This window comes from Cryptomeria japonica, chromosome 3 (genome assembly GCF_030272615.1).
Source record: "Cryptomeria japonica chromosome 3, Sugi_1.0, whole genome shotgun sequence".
Taxonomy (NCBI): Eukaryota; Viridiplantae; Streptophyta; class Pinopsida; order Cupressales; family Cupressaceae; genus Cryptomeria; species Cryptomeria japonica.
In genome coordinates this window covers 562,122,298-562,141,012 of record NC_081407.1, presented here as the reverse complement: position 1 = coordinate 562,141,012, position 18,715 = coordinate 562,122,298, and positions in this window count along the sequence as shown.

The window sequence follows — 18,715 nt, the reverse complement described above, 5'->3', positions numbered from 1 at the left end:
TAATTAGCTAAGTTATGAAGAGAGACTTAGGGTATGAAAATGTGACCTTATATGATAATATGGACAAAATTTGATTATGACACAATGATATGACACTAAGGTGTAGGTGCAAATGTATTATAATGTTAACCTAAGAAAAAACCTAAGGTTATACTATGAAATGAAATTACCCTATGTGCAAAAGTACATATGCAAAGGAATGACTTTTTGATATGCAAAGAATATGACCTAGGTGAAACCTAACCTTGGTATTTGACACTGATTTATGGAAAGTGCAAACCTAGGAAAGACCTAATGATGGCATGCAAAATGACACCTAAGAAGGAACCTAATAATGATATGCAAAACTTAGGAAAATAGTGTTAAACCTAAGTTCAAAATGAGGACACTAAAATGGGACACTAAGAATGAAGACACTAAGTGCAAAAATGAGGATACTAAAAATGATTATCCCCTAAAACCTAGGTATGGACTATGATGGACCTATCTCTAAGTGACATGTAGTTGAAGTCAAAATTTTCCAATGTTTGAAAGCCATGTTGTGAAAATGTTTTGAACTTTGTTGGATGAATGCTTTTGTTTTGGACTTGTTTGGACTTGTTTGAAAATGTCCTTTTTTATTTTTGTGACAATGTGTATGATTCAACTTTTGAAAATCACAAAGACAAGATGTTTGGACTTAGACCCAAGACAATCATGCTCATTCACAACATATCCTATGGATGGTCAGGGCAATATTTGTTGAATCCTCTAACCATTAAATACAACACTCAGCCGGATAGCTAGACACTTGGTAGCACTAGCTCCCCCTTATAGTGCACTCACTTCTCGGGCATACCAAGCTTCAAGTTCAAGGGGCATCACTTCCCAAGAACTTTCTATCTCTAACTGAGGATTACATGAGAGGTATCTTCGGCATGCACGTATAACAATGCCTGAGCCAATAGATAGAAGGTTTTTGGTATCTACAAACAAAGGGTTCTAGTTAAGGCATCTGTTCAGGTGGGTATTGATCCGGCGAATAAATCATCACAATACCATTCCAGCACCTATTGTCTACAACTTTCGTTGCATTCATAGTTATTTAGAGTGGTTTGGAAGGGGTTCGTCTTCAACCCTATCACCACTTAGGGTCATTCCCTCTCACAAATTGGGAGGCAATCCCACTATCTAAAGTTAAAACACGCAAGTAAATGGAAAACAAACATGGTATACATGGTGTTCATTAACCCTTTAGAAAATAAAGTGTGCAACTACACTAGAAATCACAAACACATAGTTTTGAATATGAATCTTTGGCTGCATCCTACAACAAATATGTCAGTAATTTCAATGTTTGTCTTCAATATATGAAAATGCCAACCTCCAAACCTGCACACATCAAAAGCCCCAAATTAGTTGCCAAAAAGAAATCCAAAACACACTCACAAAAAACAAAACATTAATCTAATTAACAAAAATAATGTTTAATCTACTTAACAAAATTTAAAATCTAATTTTAATCTAAAAAGCAAAATCTAATCTAAATTAAAATAATCTAATAACAAATTAAAAATCTAACTAATTCTAAATAGCAAAAATAAAATCTAACTAATTAAAAATCTAAAAGTAATCTTGAAAAAAAAACAAATCTAAAAATCTAAATCAAATCAAAAAATCTAAAAGTAATCTAAATAAACAAATTTAAAAAATCTAAACTAAATTAACTAAAAAAAAATCTAAAACTAATTAAACTAAAAAAAATAAAGAAAAATCTAAAACTAAAAAAAAAAACTTACGTAGGAGGCTACCAAGGCAGCCCCCATGCAAGCAAGAAAAACGTGGGTAGATTTAAGATGTTTTTCCAATAATTTAAAATGTTTTTGGCAGATTTAAGATGTTTTTGACAGTTTTTTAACAAATTTACAATGATTTTTGAAGATTATAAACTGATTTTTAACAGATCATAAAACATTTCAGCAGATTTTAACGTTTTTTTAGCAGAAAATAAAATCTCCAAAGCTTTTCCAAAATTTTTTATTTTTTATTTTTTAACAATTCACAAAATGATTTTTTAACAAATCATTGATCATTTGGAGCAGATTTCAGAGCTATTTCTACAGATTAATAGACTTTGCAACATTTTGGACAAGCATGCCTGCTAAATCTCATGAAGATCCTGTCACATCAAAAACTCAAGAAAATTTTGTCAGATTTTTAATACGTGATTCACGTCGGGTTCACCAGAAAATGTAATAGGGAATTTGAGCATAAGATTCATAAACTATATTAGCTAACCACAAAAACTAACAGGATATGAAAGAAATCCCAATACATGCAATAGAAGAAGGAAAAACAAGATTTCAACATAAACATGCAAACCATATGAAGAAAACTCCTTCCTTGACCTCCATTGTTCTCCTTTCTCCTCCAAATAGTGGATTTGTGTGGATCTCACCTACAAGTGCAAAAGCATGAAGCAAGATTGATTTTGATAGCGCGAGGATACTAGAAGCGTGGTTAAAAATGATGAAAAACGCATCCAATTTATAGAGAAATTGGAGAGATTGATCAAAGATTGGAATAAAATCAATAAAATTTGCAATTTACTTCGATCAAGGGAAAAATCAAATTGAAAAAGGAAAGCCATGACACACTCCCATGCAAGAGGATAAGATCATGTCAAGATAAGATTTCCAAATCCTTGAATTTGAAAATTATAGAAGTAATATCTTCCAAAATATCCATAAAATAAGATAGATTTTAGGAAGGATATTAGTTGGCAAAATCAAAATGGAAAGTTGAGGAACTAGTTGGATATTGATGAATTAAAAATTAGGAAAATGAGAAGAAATTAAGAATTAGAAAGATTTGAAAAAAATAAATTAGAAAGAATCAATAAATAAATATTCCTTATTCATTAATTCATAGTTAGTCAATTAAATAAAAATATTTAATTGTGACAAAGGGACCTAGGATAAAATAAATAAATTTATTTAACCTAGAAGGATAATGACAAAAGGATTAAATGATTAAATTAGAAAACCCTAAGAGATGAATTAGAAATGCAAGAACGACAATTAGGTCTTGACAAAAGATAATTGATGTAGGGTTGATATGATCATGATGAAAATTGGACAATTGATAAAGTACCGAAGTTGATTGATAAAGATCAATGATTATTTGATCAAAATTGACAAGGATGAAATTGATAGACATCAATTGATGAGGACCAATGACTAATCAATCCAAATTGACAAGAAATGATGATTAATTGAGATAGATGACGAATCGATCGAAGATTGATAAAAGGTTGACCTAATGAAGTTTGAATGACCAAAGACCAATGACATATTGGTTGCAAATTGATAAAGGATTGATAAATTGATGATTGATAAGGACAAAAACCCCAATTCGAAATTGAGAAGGTTTGACAATGTCCAATTGACATGATAAGATTGATAATGATCAAATATCATAATTGATGATGATGTCGACAAGACCTAATTGAGAATGCGAGAAACATAATTGAAGAGGGAAGAAATGCAGAAGAATGACAAGATGTCGACAAATGATGAAGATCAAGTGCACGACATAGAAGAAATGTTAATAGGATGTAAAAACCCTAAAATAAGGTCACACAGACATGTTAAAGTATGACACCACAAGCGTTGACCATTTTTAGATGCCTACAGTTAGTATTAGAAAATTGAAGTTTGAAGGAATAAGGGAAGATCTCTCCCTTAGGAGATATAAGAACTACACTAGCTCCGGATCCATTTGTAGTGCCGCTACCATCAAACTTAAGAGTCCACACATCATTTGAACTATCATTTTCATTGGAATGACTAGTGCTACCTTCATCCAACATGGATGCATTATGAAAGGAAAAGTTGTCATCTTCCTCCATAGGAGAAGATGAACTCTCTTCTTGTGTAGGAGAAGAGTGAAACTCTTCTTGTTGAGAAGATAGTGGAGCATTTTCATCAGCAACAAGAGATGAAGATTCTTCAACCATAATATATGAACTTGAAGACCCATAATCTGATGCTTGGTCTTTCTCAACATCAACGAATTTTTTAGTTGTTGAAAGTAGTGAAATGTCGGAGCTGCTAGAAGGGCAATCTTCAGCGAACTCTGAGATTTCATCTATATGAAGATAATAATTCCTGAAACCCAAAGATTCAAAAAGAATCTGAGCATGGGGATCATTAGACTTGACAACTGTGTATTTGGTTTCTCTTTCAAGAACTAACTTCTACACAATACCTTTGACAGGTATCCTTTCTTCGATCATATCCATGTTGAGTTCTCCACCAACATCTTTGCAAAAATTATGGCAAAGTAACATTCCATATGAAATAGGAACGTCAGCTACCAAAACAGTCATCTTTACTTTATTATTTGGAAAAGATACAAATGCAAATTGAGCATCCTTGATTTTCCCAATAAGAAGCACTTGTTTATTTCGATGGAATAACAATGACCCAATGTTTTGGTCAAGGTTAGCCCCAAAGGTTGAGCAACTTTAGCGGGCATGACATTATCAGATGCACCAGAATCCAAGACATAATTGCTCAACTGAAAACCATTGATCAATAGGGAGATATAAAATGGTTCTATATTTCCTGGAGTAGATGATGGAATGGATACCAAAAGATTGGGCAAATTCTTGGGTTCTTGAGGGGTGGTATTTTCAAGTATAGGACGAGTTTCCTTACTTTTAACAAAATCAACTAGTCTATCAAATTGATCAGGATTAGCTTGTAAGTACTCGACTTCGGACATTTGAATCTTGGTCTTCCTAGCATGATCAATAATATCAAAAAATTGAAACAAACCAGCTAAGGAGGGATGAACACTATCCGATTGTGGTTTTGGGTTAGGCATATTGGGCTTGGGATCAATAGAAGAAGCAAAAGGAGGATTATTGTTACTTACTTGACTTTTCACTACATCCTTTGGAATATAGGGCAGCGGTGTTCCTCTTTTAGCAATAGTAATAGGTGATTGAGAATCACTTGCAACTTTCATGGCTTCATCTTGTTGAGCCAACTGAGTCTGGGATCTTGTCATCACGACAAATGCTTAACTATGAGTCCTTTTAGCAGCAAAAGAGTCATCATAGTGCATATAGAATATAGTAGATTTGCCACTTAAATCTTCTTCTTCTTGTTGAGGAAGAGCAACATCATCAGACTGATAATCAAAATAAGAAGACCCATTTTGATCTGTCTTGTAATAACCAATTGTTGCCTTTGAAGGAGGTGGTTCAAGCACAAGCCTCTCAGGAGGAGCAGCTAACTTGGGTTGATTCTTTGCAGCAACATTAGGATATGTCTGTCTTGGGATATCCTTGTATGGTGTAGGATAGGAATTCTGAGATACTTGCTTCTTTAAAGAAAGAAGTTCATTTGCCAATTTCTGCACCATTGGGTTGGTAGAACCAAGTGATTAACTCTCCATATGTGAACCTCCTTTGGACCGATTAGAATCCCTTTTGATTTTACCAGCTAGGATCAAATCATCCTCAATTTCAGTAGCCATTGATTGAGAAACAACTAAATCAGTGGGAGATGCTTGCTTTAAGAAGAAACTGACATCGAGCAACTGAGTATTGATGAAAAAGAACTTCAGATTCTCAGGAGTAGGTTGAGAATTGATAGGAATTCTATTTGCTAATTTGTTTAACTTAGCTATGAATTCCTGCATGCCTTCATGGGTATCCTTCTTCATTTGGGTCAATTGGGCCAGCAAGGCATGTTCATCTTCTACAGGCAAATGGAATCTAGCTCCTTCAGTAGGAGAGATTTCTTGAGAAGTTAGAGAAATCTAAAAAACCAAAGTGATTAAATTCTGAAAAATTAGAAAGACGTGACTTCAAATGAAAGCATGAGGCTTCCGAATGCATTTGTATCCCCACTAGAGTCGCCAAAAATAGTTGGTTGAAAATTTTGTACACTTGGGGAAATATACAAAATTGTGGTTTCAACCACAGTGTGTGAGTAAAACTCTCCTAATTAAGGGAAGGATCCCCCTATCTAACTACAACTTTAAAAATAAAATGGGATGGAACAACAGTCTTTCTTCTTCTTTCAAGAAAGCCAATATCCTTTTCTCTTCATAGAAAAGTGATAGCAATTTAACATAAAACAACAGTAAAAAAATTTTGAAATGAAATGACAGAAAGGAAATGAAGTTTCCTGAAAGCTCAAATACTTTTGTCACTTCCTTCGGGATGGGACAACAATATCAAGCTCAAAGTCTTGATTATAATCTATCATTTTATATACTAATGCTATCAAGAACAAATTATAACAACTCAAAGACTAGGATATCTTATACTTTTCTACATAAAACAATGGGAAGTAGTATAAGCTCAAAGACTCACAACTATTTCTCTCAAAATTGTCTCCTAAACTATCTAAAGAATAAGTGCAAGCACAAAGACTTACAACTCCTCTCAAAACAATATTTATTCTAATTTATAATAACCTCAAATACTTGCAACACAAAGACTACAAATCAAATTTGATTAAGTTCTTTGGAGAAACACTAGCAAGAAAGATAATATAGAATACAAACTCAAGTATGTAGCACAAAGACTCAAAGCTTGAGCAATTTTCTCCTATTCTTTTCAATTCTTGAATTCACACATGAAAGCTCAAAGACTTGCTGTAAATTTGGCAGAGTTTTTGCTTGCTTTCCCAAAAGATAAAGATTACAATAGACTCCTCAAGTATTTATAGAAGAGGAGCCTTGAGCAAAAAGGTGGGAGGATCCTAACTAACTTGAGAGATTCTCTCAACCACCAAGACTTATTCAATAACTAACTAAGACATATTCCAACTGCAGTCCTAACTGAACACAACTTGTACTTGTCTTACATGTAATTATAAAAGTGCAAGTAAAGACTTAACTTTCTGTATACACTTAAAAATTGGCTATGAGCAATTAAATAAATATTTTATATTTATTTAATAATTATTCTTCTATTAAATAATTAATTCAAAAAGATTAATTAATTTAATTCATTTTCATATCTTTCTATTAATTAATATTTTATTCATTCATTCATTTATCCTATTCTTCTAATTAATTAAATATCTAATATTTAATTATCCTATTCCTCAAGTTAATTAAATATCTAATATTTAATTATCTTCTCCAATCAATTAAATATCCAATATTTAATATTATTCTCCTATCCTATAGTCTCAAATATTAAATGATTTCCTAAATTATTTAATCCTTTATCTAACTCATCCTCCATCTCCACTTCATCTTCCCTTTGCCAACTCATCAAACATGTGGCTAAAGAAATTAATATTTCTTAAATATTAATTCAAGATTTATCTCCAACTTCCAAACTTAATGAAAATTGTGTACGTACACATATTTCATAACCATTTCCTATATTCTCTCCAACACCCCCTACATCTTAGGAAGGACTTGAGTCCACTTGTCCTACCATGCCTAAATTTCCTTCAACCATCCCTAGATTCTCTCAGTCAGCAACCCAGTCAAGGTGAGATGACTGTCACTTGTCTTCTCCTTCCCCCTTTCTCTCAACCTTCACCTTTGCTTATAGCCATTCAAATCTACAGATCTGATCAAGACCATTGATCTGAGCCACATCATCTTATCCTCTCAAACTCTATAAAATCAAGAGCTTCAGTTGAGAGAGAGAGAGACTTCAAGAGACTTCAAGAAACGTCAAGTGCATTTTGCAGGCTAATCTTATGCATCCGTGAGTTTTTGAAGCAAATAGCAAATATCATTTTAGCAATATAATCATATAGCATTATCATTTTAGCATAATCATGTAGCTTTGCATATCATACTATCAGTTAACTACAAGTTATCAGTCCATTCTTCATATGTCATCTTGGAAGCCAACAGTGCATTATCTGAGAGCACACCATCTGCAACTAGGAACAGTGGAGTTAGGACACAATGAGACATAAATCATGAAGGTAAAATAATATTTTATTTTACTTTGTATTTCTTGTAGTTTCATTGGTTGAATTTGGATTTCCTGTATGCATTTCCATTGTATTTTGTGAAATTAACTTATTACAGGTAACATTCTAAGGATGGAATTCAAGCTCACACATTTTGGTGCCCACCGTGGGGCTGGACCTCACATATACCTTTAAAAATCTCGCAAAAATAAAATTAACGCATTTATAATGCAAATTCACGCATGTGTGAATTCTGACAGCATTTTTGTTCAATAGGTTAGCGCATTTGCATCATAGGTTAGCACATTTGCATCACAGGTTAGCGCATATGTCATGTAGGTTAGCGCTTTTGTCTAAAAATATGCTCATTTGCATCATAGGTTAGCGCATTTGCATCACAGGTTAGCACATTTGCATCACAGGTTAGTGCTTTTAAACATAGGCTAGCACTTTTGTAATGCAGGTTAGCGCATTTGACAGATGGGTTAGAGCATTTGAAAATTGTTTTAGCGCATATGTTCTCTAAGATAGCACATTTGAAACAGAGTGCAAAATTTTTAATCAAATCTTGAAATTAGGCTTGTGCAAGGGTAATATATATGGAATATAACATTTAAGTATAAGTGACATTTTCTCTTCTCTTTTCTCTTTCTTATAATTTAAGTTATATTCCATATATATTGTCAGGATGTTTGAGAGGGGTTTTGGACCTCTAGGAGTTATAATGCAAAATCTAGTTTTTGGAAGATCCTCCAAATTTCAGACTTAGTCAAATTGCAGGGCATTTCAGAATCAGGAGTGAAAAATTTGTAACCACAATTTCAAATTAGGCTTGTGGAAGCCCACCTAAGGTTTTGGATTTTTACTAACTTCTTTTTTTTGTTGCAAGTTTCTAACAATTTCTTGCTGATTTGGAGGAGTTAAGTTAGGATTTAGTGATTTATTTTCTAGCTTTTTCAAAGTTGGTTAAAAAGAACTCATATTTCCTTTTGGGTAAAAAGAACTTCATTTTTCAATTTGGTGTTCTACAAAGTACCTCACTTGTTTTTGAGCTTTAAAAATAATCACATTTGCAAGGTAAAAAGAACAACAAATCAAACATTTACTTTCTTGCAAAGTTAGGACATTCACACTTCAAATCTTGGGCTCTAAAAAGAACAACAATCTTTTATTTTCTTGCAAATGTAAAAAGAACAATCGATCTTATATTTTGCAAGTTAAAAAGAACAATCAACTTGTCCATTCTTACAAAGCAAGTTACCTTTTGCAACGATTTTTATTTTGTTGACCAGGATTTTCAATTCCTAGTCTAGAAAATCATTTGCTATGTGGGGCTAAAATAAACACCATGCTTGTTGGAGCAATGTCTCCAAATAGGACTTAGCCAACAAATTGCTTTGAAAAAGTTAAAAAGAATGATTGTATCCCGTGTCTCAAAAGTGGTAGGTATATGCTCTCCCCTTAATTGGGTGATCAAAAAGCCAAACCCACTCTTTTACGCTTTCTTTACTTTCAAGCAATTAATCCAGTAGAGGGTCTGCCTTCCCGAGTTGCCTTGAGGGGGCTAGTGAGAGGGGAACGACCTAAAGTGGAAACAGGCTAATACCGAGTCCTTCCAATCCACTCTAAATAAATTGTGTTTGTGATGAAAGTTCAAACAACATGTGCTGATAAGTTCATACCGACACTATGTTTCCCCATAAACCCTATGAAGCGTAACCTCTATAGGCTGGGAACCTTCTGTATTTACAGAGCTGAAAGTGTCACATGTATCACCACATGACCAGAAGCCTTTACTAAAAACTATTTATACTAGTTTCCAAAAACCTTCTAGTTGTTGGTGCAGGAGGTCGGACCTCTGAAGCGGCTCACACACATACGATTTCTAGTAGAGATATAAATTTTTCCATGAGGAGAGTTCATGGAAACTGGTGCTTGGCTACCCCAAAGAAGTGAGTGTCGAGGGTGGAGCCAGTGGGGTCAAGCATCTAAGTATCCGCTTTGAATAGCATAGCCTCAGGGGAAACCCCATGTGAGATTCAACAACTATTGTCTCAGCCTGCCATATGAATTGTACTTGCTTGTGCATTTTGTTTATTAAACATTGTGTCTTCTATGTTTGTAACATGTTCCAAATGGTCAAAAATTGAAGAAAATTATCATCTACAAGCGATTGAAAATCAACAAATTTCTGAAAAGGGTAATACAAAGGCTTTCCAACATTTGTAACACTAGATCAAACCAAGTGATCAAGAGTATATCATCCAACTATCTCAACGACAACAATACCTAGATAGGTATTCAAGTTAGTCAAGTCAATTTTCCATATCAAGAGACTTTATCCATATCATTTGACATACTTTGTCATAGGGGCCTATCGAACAAACCCTCTATTCAACTTAGTGAGCTTGAGTATCTAAAATGAAGTATCCATCAATTCAACAACATCAACCTATCTAAACTAAAACTTTGATCACTCATGTGACCATCCCTTGTTGCTTGAAAAAAAAGAAGCTTATTCAAAGGAAATGAGTCCTATCCCAAATCAAGATCAAGATATCATTGCTCTCCAATCTAATCCCATTTTTTATCAAGATCCTACCAATCAAGAATCTTATGATGATCCCCTAAAATTTTGGTATTCCATCCACAATGATCCTATTTTATCTCAAGAGAAGAGTCCCATTCAACATCCACCTCCTAAGAAAGAGCATGATATCCCTTCCATCTCCTTCACTAATCTAATTCAAAATCAAGAGAAACGCACAAACTCAAATGATCCTACTCCAATTCAAGATCAAGATCAAGAAAACTCTTCATCCTCCAAATCCATTTTAGGTCCTTTCATTCCAAAGTCAAACTCTTCATCCTCCAAATCCATTTGAGGTCCTTTCATTCCAAAGTCAAACTCTTCATCCATTTTAGGTCCTTTCATTCCAAAGTCAAACTCTTCATCCTCCAATTCCATTTTAGGTCCTTTCATTCCAAATTCAATCTCTTCATCCTCCAAATCTATTTTAGGTCCTTTCGTTCAAAATTCAAACTCTTCATCCTCCAAATCCATTTTAGGTCCTTTCATTCCAAAGTCAAACTCTTCATCCTCCAAATCTATTTTAGGTCCTTTCGTTCAAAATTCAAACTCTTCATCCTCCAAATCCATTTTAGGTCCTTTCATTCCAAAGTCAAACTCTCTATCCCTTCCATCTATCTTGGGTCCTTACTTCTCTCCATCCACCATTCCATCACCTCAAATGATCCATAAGAAAGATCAACACAGGAATGCATCTTTGAACTTCTTTCAAACATCTATCTAAACATCTTTTCAAAACTATTCTTCCATCATTTTCTTTATCTATTTTGGGTTTCTTATGTCCCAAAATTCAATTTATCCTCCATATCTTCATCAATTCTCAAGTTGTGTACCAACACTCATCTTGAATACATTTCCATATATCCTTGCACAAATCTTCAAACATTCTATCTATTATCCAACACATCTTTTCTATCCTTCCATCCATTTCATTCAATCCTTTGCATAAATTCATCATCTATGAAATAGGCATTTGTTTCATTTTGTCACGTGCTTGCCCATGCTCGAATCTCATGTTCAGTCATTTTCCTAGATATCTATTCATGATACACTTCAGAATCAAAGGTTGTTCCTCTTCAACATTATCTTTTAGTTCGGATACACACTCAATCCAGAAAAGAACCACTTATCGTATCTTGGTACCGACATGTTTTGATTACTATATCTCATACACTTAATCAATTGCTCTAAATCATTATGATTTCTTAGTCAAAGATATGGCTCGTGAAAAATCTAAAATCTTGCTTCAATGCCACTATAATTATCAGACCCATGTAAGTTTCATTACTTACAAGCCAATGCAATCAAAATAAGAAAAGAAAAAGACAATCTCAAAAGATCCAAACCATGATCAAAAAAAGAAATATCCAAAATAAGAAAAAAAAAAAAAATGAAATATCAAAAAGCTTGGCTATGGGAAAATGCGAGTAACTCCATCAGGGCTATGGATGTCTGGTTGGCAATGGAGCAATATTTGTGATATTACAGTGATAACCTCATTAGAGCTATGGATTCTTTTTGGCAATGAGGTTCTATCCAGGAGGCTTTTGAAGTCAAGATAAATCATGTAGCTAGCCATGTTAGAATCTAAAGATTACAATGATCATATGAGCCAGAATAAACCCAATTGCACACACATGGGTAATCAAAGACAAAGTAACTTGATCCAGTTTGGGATTCTTCTTCCCTTTTGAGTCTACTTCCTAGTTTCTAGATATGTTTGGTTGAATTTTTTGGAGGTTCTAAGTGTGGATTGGGTCTCTATCTTTGAAAAGTTCGGGAACACTTATCCAGGTGGTGCTAAATATTGTGACAATCTTACATATCACCTTTTTACAAATGGAGACATCTATACTTGGGGTCAAAATTCCATCCACTCTATTCTTCATACCACATCTCCCATTATCCTTCCTCTAGTATCCATTACTCTATCTAAATTCATCCAATGCTATCTATGATCTTGCTTCATGCTAATCTATACCATCTATCCTAACTATTCATTTCTTCCATCATCTATCACTATCTATGATCTTGTTTCTCCTATCCATATCCCCTTTTACATCCTTGATCTTGATCAAAACTAAGGACAAAAACATGATTTCAAAAAAATCTCTTGACGTGTCTCCTCATAAGCTACCTCCATCTTTCATCCATTCATCTTCAGCTCAACAGTTCATCCATTCCTTGTCTTGCTATACATTGGGGAAACCAAATACATCTTTCTTCTAATCCATAAAGCTCAAAAAATAAAAAATGTCCAAAAACCTTTTAAAAAAGAACAAAATGGAAAATCAAAGCATGAACGCATGACCCATCCATCAAATCAACAATATGAAAACTATCAAAGTTTGCAATCAAACTGAATCAATCATCAATTATCAAATCTATCAAATCAAACTGAAGCAAATTAAGCTATCAAATCATTTTTAAAAAAAACCAATCAATCATGGTTTTCTATCAATCACTAAGTTCAATCAAAACTCTGCTAAGCTCTTGCATTAGAAACTAAATCGGTTTTTTAGAGCCAATCAAATCAATCAATCAATCAATCAATCAATCAAATCAATCAAGCAATCTATCAAGCAATCAAGCTAATCAATCAAGTTAATCAAGCAGTCTATCAATCAAATCAATCAAGCAATCTATCAAGCAATCAAGAAATCTATCAAGCAATCAATCAAGCTAATCAAGCAATCTATCAAGCAATCAATCAAGCTAATCAAGCAATCTATCAAGCAATCAAGCTAATCAAGCAATCTATTGATCAATCAAATCAATAAATCAATCAATCAAGCAATCAAATCAATCAATCAAATGAATCTATCCAACAACATCAATCAATCGATCAATCAAATGAATCAATCAAGTCCTTATTTCATCATACATGTGCATCAAACACATTAAATCTAATCATCAAAATGATTTTTAGCTTTTGCACTTATCAAATACTGCAATCAAACTGATCACATGTCTTGTTAATCAATTCATCACTCGAAATCTATCAACATCAATGTGTCTTATACATGGATAGGTACACTCGAAACCAGACAGATTGGTCTTACACGGAGTACTCACTCTTTGAACCAGACATTCTTATCAATCATCAAACAAATCAAAACAATGACATAGATCAATATGACTGCTAGATTCTGTTCTGGGTAGTCTTATCTTTATCAATTGATGGCAAGACATGTTTCATCTCTCAAAAATTAGGAAAGACAAAAAAATCAGAAAAATAAATCAAAATGTGCAATAATAACAAGTGGTTAAAACCTGGTAAACACACGCTATCTAAGAAGTAGGTTCCTCCATCTACGAGATCACTTTGCATACCTATCCACTCCATCCTATCGCATCTATTGATTCCATCTATCTTAGCTTATCCATTCCATCCTTCGCATCCATTGCTCTGAACCATCAATAGAAATATGCATCTTACCAACAATTATCAATCTTTGACATACTTGTCGTAGTCATTGTCAGATTTTATCAGCATCTATCAATCTGCATTTCTATTTTGTCATGGTTTGGATCTTGATCATTTCATATATCCATAATAATTTTTGTTTCCACTGGAGGCAAAATCCTAATTCCTTTTGCTAAGGTGATCTTTTGAAAACTTAGAAAATCCAAAAACATTCGAAAAACTTAGAAAATCCAAAAACATCTAGGGTTTTGAAACAAATAACAAGAAAAAAAGCAATGAAAATCAAGACATCTCATCAACAACTGAATCATCAAACTCAGAAACTAAAGAATCAATCAGCAAGCTATAAAGGATTATCAAAGATCATTCATCAAGATGATTATATCAGTTAATGACCATAAGAACATGTGAATGACATACAAGATTCAGTGTTTATATCTTGATTTTATTGCTAATCATGTACTCTATGTGACTCAAGGATGTCCATGACTAGAGGAGCTATGATGGGGCATGATTATTTTATTTGATTGTTGTCTGTGGTTTATCTCTTACTATGGTATGAACTTGTCTTAGGATATGATCAGCAAAAGATCAAGGAGGATGTTCCAAGTCATGCATGAAAGGAGATACTCCTTGTCTATTATGCAAGGAATACTCAGGTCAACTTGAACCATTATATCAAGTTGCTTGTATTAACTTGCTATATCAAAACCCATGTAAGAAATACTCAGGTCATCTTGAATCATTATGTCAAGTTGCTTGTATTTTCTTACAACATTTACAGCTCAATGATGAAATCAAGCACTGTTACCCAATAGCATATGAAGAATGGCAGTACAATTTTTAGTTAGATCATTTCATTAGCTCATTATTCATTTGCATTATAAGCATTCATTTGTCAGCTGCATTATAAGAATATCATTTCATTAACAAATCAATGGTCATAAATAAAGATTGAGTATACTTGGACAAACAAAAACAAATTTGCATTTAATCATTATAGGTGCATTCATTTTTTTTAGAATCATTTTAATCATTATCCATCTCATTTAGTTGTATATAAATCATTGCATTTCATTTGCATTCGCATTTGCATTTAGCTTGCATTTCATTCTTGAATGTCCTACAAGCTCATCTTATCCAAGGCTAAATCCATCACAAGAATCATCAAAGCATCATCATAAGTGTATACACAATCAAACTGATGACTCATCTCTCTCATGATATTGTCAACCCAGCGCCAATCTTATATCACCCCCTCAACCGAATCGCCATCAACATATCTACTGATCCTGCAACCTGATATCAACAAACTATCAGTTCTTTATCCAATCAATCTTAATCCATTCTATCAATCGATCGCATTTGATCTATCATATCATATCTTATACAGGATGTATCCTTCCTGAAACCAAACATTTTGATCACGTCTTATACAGGACATATCTTTCCTGAAATCAGACGCTCTTGATCCTCTTTGTCTTATACAGGAGGTGTCATTCCTAAAACCAAACTATATCTAGATCTTATCGATCTCATCTTATCAATAGAAATCTGAACCATTGTGATCAAAGAACTCTCACTTTCATCAATCAAAGTTGCAGAATCAAACCTTTTCTAATCGGGACATCAATCTCGTAATCATCCAACCGCTTCACCAATCAATTATCTCAATTGATCTCCTAAGGGGGCATCATCATACCACAATTTATCAACCAAGGTCTAGGGCATCCTATCAAACCAATATCATCATCAAATGAAATTATTCTTTGAATCAACGCATCATCACACCTCGCTTCAAAGAGGGGCAAAATGTATACACTTAAAAATTGGCTATGAGCAATTAAATAAATATTTTATATTTATTTATTAATTATTGGTCTATTAAATAATTAATTCAAAAAGATTAATTAATTTAATTCATTTTCATATCTTTCTATTAATTAATATTTTATTAATTCGTTCATTTATCCTATTCTTCTAATTAATTAAATATCTAATATTTAATTATCCTATTCCTCAAGTTAATTAAATATCTAATATTTAATTATCTTCTCCAATCAATTAAATATCCAATATTTAATATTATTCTCCTATCCTATAGTCTCAAATATTAAATGATTTCCTAAATTATTTAATCCTTTATCTAACTCATCCTCCATCTCCACTTCATCTTCCCTTTGCCAACTCATCAAACATGTGGCTAAAGAAATTAATATTTCTTAAATATTAATTCATGATTTATCTCCAACTTCCAAACTTAATGAAAATTGTGTACGTACACATATTTCATAACCATTTCCTATATTCTCTCCAACACCCCCTACATCTTAGGAAGGACTTGAGTCCACTTGTCCTACCATGCCTAAATTTCCTTCAACCATACCTAGATTCCCTCAGTCAGCAACCCAATCAAGGTGAGATGAGTGACACTTGTCCTCTCCTTCCCCCTTTCTCTCAACCTTCACCTTTTCTCACAACCATTCAAATCTACAGATCTAATCAAGACCATTGATCTGAGCCACATCACCTTATCCTCTCAAAGTCTATAAAATCAAGAGCTTCAGTTGAGAGAGAGAGAGACTTCAAGAGACTTCAAGAGACTTCAAGTGCATTTTGTGTTGGTATTTTGGTATGGTTTTGTCATTGATGTCAACACCTACTAAATACACCTACTTTGGAGATCCAGCAACATTCACCGGCAACCAGTAAACTGTTCAACAGTCACCGGTATATGGTTAACCGGTAGGATATAATGTTCACCAGTACCTGCATTGACATGGAAGACACCTGGTAATGTTGAAGACATCATGAGGACACTTTTCTTTGAAGTAATAATCATTGGCATATTCTTATTTGCATATTTTCTTTTACCGGCAAATAGGTCCAGGTTATCTAGGGTTACACCGGCAGGTTTATCTTTTCCAGATCAGCATGGCACGCTATGGAGATGATTTATTATTGTTGTAAATGCATTAAGCCAACATGTTCAATTGGTTATTGCATCGGATATTATATTATTTGTAAAATGTTTTATTGTAATATCCTATAGAGCCGACCTACTAAAATTGGTCTTAGGCTATAATATAAATGTAAGATCTTATTTGTAAGATCAGGTGTGGAAAGTGAAAAAGATTTAAGGAAGAGTATATGTGAGATCAAGCAGAGATATACACGAAGACATCATTTGAAGGTGAAGTTAGGTTTTTGTAGAAGCATATTAGCATTACACTGATACTGAATCCAGCATATGAAGATGCTATTTTGTGTAGTACATTCTCATTGCATTTAACCATCCAACTGTAGTCAGTGTGACTCCCATCTGTGATTGAGCAGTGAGCTCTAGGCTGTTGGCCTTTCTGCATGTCCAGACCCCTCTTTGTACACTTACTATTTGCAGTAGTATCATCTGATTGTGGGTAAGGTTTCTGTTTTTCCCCTTATAGGATTTCCATGTACAAATATTTGTGTCATGTGTTGTGGATGACTTTATGTTTATGTTTCATGCATTAACTCTTACCAGTATAGCAATTTTTTGTTAACACTATTTAGCGGCATACTTAACTATCTTACCAGTACTAAGCATTATGTTGGTTAATAAGATTTTGGTTTGAATTTATTAGACAACTGATTCACCCCCCCCCCTCTTTCAGTTGTCCCCAGGACCTACAATTGGTATCAGAGCATAGTCCTCTTTTTGCAAAAGTTTAACAACTTGAGGAGATCCAATGTCTACTAATTGTTTCAGAAAGGATAGTCCTAAACTTGATGGAACCAACTAAGGAATATGGAAAATCAGAATGGAGACACATCTAAATTGCATTGGTAAAGATATCTACGAAGTTACTAAGAATGGTTACACTGTTGTTGTAGCTGGTCAGACTGCTCCTATTACTTTAGCTAAAGATGAAGAAAATGATTGCAAAGCAAGAGAAGCACTTCTGAGCACATTATCAGATCAACAAATCATGGGGTTATCAGATAGATCAACTGCAAAAGCTATTTGGGATCATTTGGAAACACTGAATGAAGGGGATTCCACAGTCAAAATTGCAAAACTTGAAAGCTTCCGAGTCAGGTATGAACATCTGAAAATGGAAGAAGATGAAAGAATTTCTGCTTTTATGGAAAGAGTAAATGAAATTGTTTTACGTATCAAATGTTGTGGAGGAACCTTGAGTGAAGATGAGATTGTTTCAAAAATATTAAGAGGTTTGCCACCGGCATATAAAATGAAGGTTACTGCTATTAATGAGTTGAGAACAATGCCTAATACATCAATAACTAGGGATACATTGATTGGAAAACTTTCAGCTTTTGAAATTGAGGAATTGGGTCTTGTTGCTACTATAAAAACTGATTTGGCCTTCAAAGCATCAACATCATCTGCTCCATCTTTTGATAAATCAGATCGGAGAGCATTTTATGCAAGAGAACATGAAGAAACCAGGAAGGAGAATGAAGAGCTTGAAGAACTTGAAGCACTATTTGCAAGAAAAATGCCAAAAGGTCCAATTTGAAGTAAGTATGTAGGTAAAGCACCCTTTAAATGTTTCAACTGCAATAAGATTGGTCATACGGCTTCAAGATGCCCTGATAGACATGCTAGACTAAGAGAAGAAGCTAGAAGAACATACAAACCTAATCCTGAATATTAGAGATACAGATTTAAGAAAAACAAAGATAAATCTTGTTACATTGCTGATGAAGGTGTGACTGATGATTCTGATGAGCATCCAGCACACAATGGATGGG